We start from the raw sequence: 6,372 nt of genomic DNA on the forward strand, positions 1-6,372 counted from the left end.
CCTTCAGAAAATACAGTGTGAAAACAATCCTGATGACGACTAGTATGTTGTGCGAGACAACAAACTGGTCATTTTTCAAGAGGGAACCAATGTTCAGAAATGCATAGTTCAAGGGCTTTGCAAACTTAATAACATTAAAAAGGAGTAGAAATAATGCAAATCCTATGTTGAATCCCTTTTAGAGGAAAGATGCGTTCATTGCACAACGCGCCCACCCCCCAGAAGTACGTTTACTTCTGTAAGCTAATGAAATGTAACACGCACCATTCTCCATCGCTTGAACAGCCATTAGCTGACGTATAATTGGATATGACATCATTCCTGCTATCAAGAGAAAGATATTCTGTTGCCAACCTGCGCAGAATAAAAGCATAGAGAATGTAGTCTGTAAAGGAAACAGTGTAGAAAAATGCACTGCAGTCTCGATCTTGAGGTCTAACCTACAATTTTTTGTTGTTGTCATTAATAACCAATCCAGACCAATGGCTTTGTCACTAGCCAGACCTAACAACGTACAGCAGTCGCCTTGTCCCTAGTTCCTCAGTTGGTAGCCTTGTGCACTGTGCGGTCACGTTATCGAAACATGCAACAGGCATACCGCACCTAGATGTCTGCGCCGCAAGTGGTGACCCACAGTACAAACGTTGCGTAGCAAAAGGTGAAGCTTTGCCTGGTGTGATCCTCTTGTTGGGCTGGTGGATGTTTCTTGCCAAAATGTGCAACGCATTTGACATTGCCAAACTTTTAATGTCGCACAGCTTTCAGACTATGCATTTCTGGATATAGTGATCAGGTTGCCTTCCTCCACAACATACTGAGCGTTGGGGGTGTCGTTTAGAATCCTCCCTGTATATCTTTACTTAATTATCATTCATAAGTTGAATTACTTGTTTCAAACAAAATGCTGTTCATATAAATAGAATACACTTCCATGGATCATTTCATGCAAAATACCTTCAATATTTTATGGGTTATAGTGAAAATATGACGTATGAACGACATACATATATAGTGTAAAATAATGTTAAACAAGAGCTACTTATTTATTGTAACCTATGAAAAGTTACATGTATTTGAAACTAGTTTTGGTCTTGCTAGAGATCAGAATCATAAAGTTAAGGCAAGATGATTTTTATTATAATAGATAACATTTATAAAATAAGACTCTATTGTTGACATTCAGTGCAAGACAAGTAAATATTTGGATGTTAAAACACTCACCACGATTACACGTCTTGTGTAAGTTCTCAGTTTTCTTCGTATTTGAAGAACGCACCTCCCAAAAGACCAGGTGAAACACTTGAATAATCTCCCTGAATTCAGTTCAGCTGAGACAAGTGTGAACAGAATAATGTTGATTGGGAAAGTGTTGAGAGTTTCATTTCTTTTCAGTATGGGACCTTTAAAAGGTTGAAATAGCAAAAGCAAAGAAATAGAATAGAGCTGAGTTGCCGATGGGAGGAGGAAGAGAAGGGAGGTATAGTGTAGCTTTTGCTCTCTAGTAAGACCGAAACTAGTTTAAAATATATGTGACTTTTGTTTAGGTTACAATAAATGAGTACTGAATAGGTGGAAACCTTTTAGCCCTTGTTTTACATTATATTGCTCTTCAATAAGGAATAATATGAAATTTATTATCTATGATACATGTACAAACATATCATTTAGAAGTAGTGGAGATAGTACATTTTAATTAGGTCAAAGCATTTTTATTATCTGATCAAAATTATGTAGATGCCTACTGTTACAGTAGTGCAGGAGCTGTGATGGTAGTTCAGAGGGATAAATGCATGTGGATCAATAAAAGGAACTACCATAAAGCAGGGTATGTAATTTCTATAACCACATTAACAAGAACATAAAAATCTTCACATCATCATTGATTTTCCGCTCCAGCAATCCGGGTGCGGGTGTTTACAAGCCTCTTCCAGTTCGTCTTGTCCATCCACAGCTGATGTTCTACCTTTTGCTGCCAATTTACATCACGTTTGGCAAGGTCTTTGAAAATCTGTTTTTCCCAACTATCACAATGCCTCCCTCTGGTCCTCTTACCAACAACATTCCTTTCATAGTATGCTCTTGGGGTCCTAATTGGAGTCATCCTTCTCATATGTCCATAGCATCGTAATCTGCTTAATTCTAAGCTTTTCAACAGGCTCCTGTCCAATCCAAGTTGTTGCCGAATACTTTCTTTCATTATTTTGTCTCTCCTTGACTTTTGGAGACATGACCGAAGGAACTTCATTTCAGTGGCCTGTAGGCGACTGTGTGCAGATCTAGTCAAAGTTGCTGCTTCCAGTCTGTATCTCAGAATTGGTACAAGATATGTTTTGTACACTGTGAGCTTGCAAACTTGGGGAAAGAGTCATCCCAAAGTAATCGAGGTACGGAGTGGTAGAATTTTCATGCAGCTTGTATTCTGTTGCCTATTTCTTGGTTTATGGTATTGTCAGAAGAAACAAAGCTCCCTAAGTATTTGAAGTTATTGGTAATGTCTACTTCTTCATTTTCCACTCGCTGGTGGACTGCTTCAGGATTTTGTCTCATCACTAAGCCAACAGTTTTAGTTTAGCTGGTGATCATTTCGCTACAATAAACAACATTGCATCCGTGCCTGCTTTTTATACCAGCAGCAGTGGTCAGAGTGACATCAGTGCTTTACTTAACATGTACAGAAGGCTGTCTGGATACTTTTGATCTGATAGTGTATAAATATTTTTGAAGAAAAAATAATTGAAAAATACTATTTTTTATCCTAAATATATACCTGCTCCTGTAATTCCATAAAATTATCGTCATTACATTAAAGAACATTTTGTTATTTAAGCTTTCTTTGACTTTGGCTTGCTCACCAAACAGATGTGTCAGACGTAATGCTAAGTCGCCCTCTGCTGATCAACAATTCCTATGCAGAAACTGATGAAGGTGAATGCTATTCCTTCATTGTATTCCTATGTATTGTATGTAGACTTTATTTATATTGTATTGACTGTGTAATAAAATACATTATTTTTGTCAAACTGAACTAAAAGCTTTGTGTTGTTATTTCTCAATTTTTTCTCCCAAAGGAAACCCCAGTTCTCTAACTAAACTTTATGGAACTTCTTACTAAGTATTTTCCATGTAAAAGCTTTGACGGATGAGCAGATTGCTTGTTTATGAAAATAATATATGGTAGGGATGAGTAAACAACAACCTGCCTGTCATTCACCTATTCAAATTAAAAATTCAAATATCAGCTGGGCAAATGACTATAGAAGGTTGAAGAGTAGATAATGCAAGATCCTTCCAGTTCTTTATTTATCAATCTGCTTGAAATACAACAAACAATAGCCTATGAAGTCAAAGTTGTATACGAATGACAGAGAAACCTTTGGAAACAATGAGAAAAATATTCAGGTTCAACAGAATACCTGGAGCACTGACTGACAAGAAAAAAAGTTGTAGCACCTGGAAGGGAGGAGGATACAAAATTAAACGTCATGTATTGAGAAGGCATTTGATGTTATTTCGGTGATTACAAAATTGAGTCAAATTTACAAAGAACTTAGCAGTACAAGGCCAATTTATCAGTATGACATAGCACCCGATCTGGCCTGGATGCATGCACCAGTTAGGTAGGGAAAAGGGAAAGGCATCATAAATTCATGGTATCCTCTCTTGATCCTTGATATCCTGGATACTGGGACAGAGTTGACATCCGAGCTGATCCCACACGTTTTATTGGGGACAGATCTGACCATAGGAGCACCTCAACATCATGCGGACAGTTCAAGTGCCATGTGTGGGCGAGCATAGTCCTGTTGAAAAATGGCACCATGATACTGTTGCATGAGAGGTATCACATGAGGATGTGGGATGTCCATGACGTACCATTGTGCTGTCAGAGTTCACTCGGTCAGTACCCGATGGCATTGGAAGAATGGAACCTCTCCTCAGATCACTGCTATACTCGCAGGCGACGGTCATCCGAGGTAGTGCAGAACCGTGATTCATCGCTGAACACAGTGCAACGCCATTCATCAGCAGTCCATGCTTCCCAGTCACAGCACCACTCCGAACGCAGCTGTTTGTGTTGTGCTGTCAACGGCAGCCGTATGGGATGATAATTCCGTAGCCCGGCTCCTGTTAGTCTCTGACCAATGATGTGGGATGACACAGAACATTGCAGGGAATCAATTACTTGTTCTTGGATGGCAGGCGCAAATGTGAAGTGGTTATGATGTGCTTGCTGCACAAACAGTGACCCTTAATTGTGGTGGTCAGACAGAACCTTGATGATGAATATGGCTGCCCTCACGTGAGCTGTGAGTATAGTAACTTTTTCATTGCCGAGTTTTGATGACCAAGCTGGGTTTTGTTAAGGAAGAAGCATTTTTACAGATACATTTTTTACTGATACTATTAATGGAACACATATGGTCCCCTTAGCCCCGCAGCCCAATACAGGGTCGGGGATGAAGTGAGATTATATTTTACACCATATTTGTACGGCTGGATGCCCTACCTGATGCAAACCTCAGTTGAGAATGTGTTAAAATGGCTACTCCGCTCAATGAGACTATTACTGAAATATAACACAAAATTGTTGATCCGAGAACTGGTATTATCAAAATCATTAACATTTGGAGAGAAAAGAATTTATCTGTGGAGGGTGTGACAATTCCGCATGAGATTAATTATTATTACTTTGTCTCGCAGCACTTTCTTGTATTTCAGTATAGCTCCCTATATATTCTCCATCTTCATTATCAAAATATACCTCTCCAGAATCGCTATTTATGAGGAAACATCCCATTTCTTCGACGACAAGAGATGAATGTATACCTCAAAACGCCATGATGACTAAACGTTAGCGGGAAAGATGTTCCACTCCAATGAAGTGAAATGGAGTGGTATAACTGCCGTACAGAACTTCTTTGAGCATTTCCATGGAATTTAAAAGCATGACACTATATCTCATTCATTTATGAGATTGGTGAAGTACACACTACACCAAAACATATGTATATGCGTTTGGCGTTGAATGGGTAAAAACAGCATACCAAATAGCCAGAACCCCCGTGTAAGCAAAATATATTCATCAGCTTCATCATCATCGTTGACCATCTCCAGTTGCCCGGGTGTGGTCTACGAGCCCCTCTATCTTTGTCCATGAATCACTGTTCTCTTGTGATCTCCCAATCTTGTCCCCTCTCCTCGACATTTTTCTTCACCAGATCGGTCCATTTTCCTCTGGATCTGCCCATTGGTCTTTTTACTTCACTTTCATATTCTCTTCTTTCAGTCCTGCTTGCACTCGTACTTTTTACCTGCCCAAACCACTTCAGTCTTGTTTTCTGGATCCTCTGTAGTAGGGAGTCTCCTATTCCCACCTCCTCTCGGACTTTTTTATTCCTGATCTTGTCCTTCCTGGTCTTGGGTATCATGGTGCATAGGAACTTCATACACCATACAAATTCAAAGAGACTGGTGTATATAAAATCACCTGTAAAACTGTGCACGAGGATTTGACATCAGATTTCGGGAACACCTGCACATCACCGTGACACAGGACATGAAGTATCAAATATTCAAAATTCTCTCACCATTTTACACACATCCAAAAGAGATAAAACTGAACATTTTAAGAACTCGAGAAATTTATAGGTATCAATTAATAGACCCACAGCACAGCTCAATGATAAAATTGAAGATAAATATTTAAATACGTTAAACTTTAGCAGATTCGACGAATTTGATCATTTTTCGGTCCTTAGTTGGTCCGTATTGACTAAGGTTTAAGTTGGGGCTGACAAAACATGCACGAGTGAAATAATTGTACAAAATTAGGATCTTGATAATACACACTGCGCGGCATGAAAAAATGCAACACCCAATAAATGATGTGTACTTATCTATTTAATCAAAGCGAAGCACTTCTACCAATTTTTTAAGATGGGGTATGTTATTGGCTTTGCTTTGCGAGCAAACAATGAAGTGTTGATTGTTTATTGCAGTAGCCTCAATTGCTTTTCCCTGCGCAACCTGGAAAACACATCACGGGATATGAGCCAATAATGTTTTCCCGCTTTTCTAGCGCTTATTGTTGTACCTTAAATTGTTCCCCTTTCAATCACACATGGTTGTAGGATCTTTCTGTGATTGTCTTAATCAGCTTTCTGGAGTAAACATGCCGTTAAAACGTGAACAAGCTGCGAAAGCTGTTGCTTGGGTAGAAGATGCGTCGCAGCATGCATTATGTTGCAGAAATGTTGAGGACTACACCTTTCACGATTTCCAGAACCGAACGAAGGTACAGGGAAACTGGAGGCTGTGCAAGGAGACCAGGATCAGGCCCGAGAAGAGCAACATCGGAGAGAGATGACCGCT

Source organism: Anabrus simplex, chromosome 13, assembly GCF_040414725.1.
Source record: "Anabrus simplex isolate iqAnaSimp1 chromosome 13, ASM4041472v1, whole genome shotgun sequence".
NCBI classification, from domain to species: domain Eukaryota; kingdom Metazoa; phylum Arthropoda; class Insecta; order Orthoptera; family Tettigoniidae; genus Anabrus; species Anabrus simplex.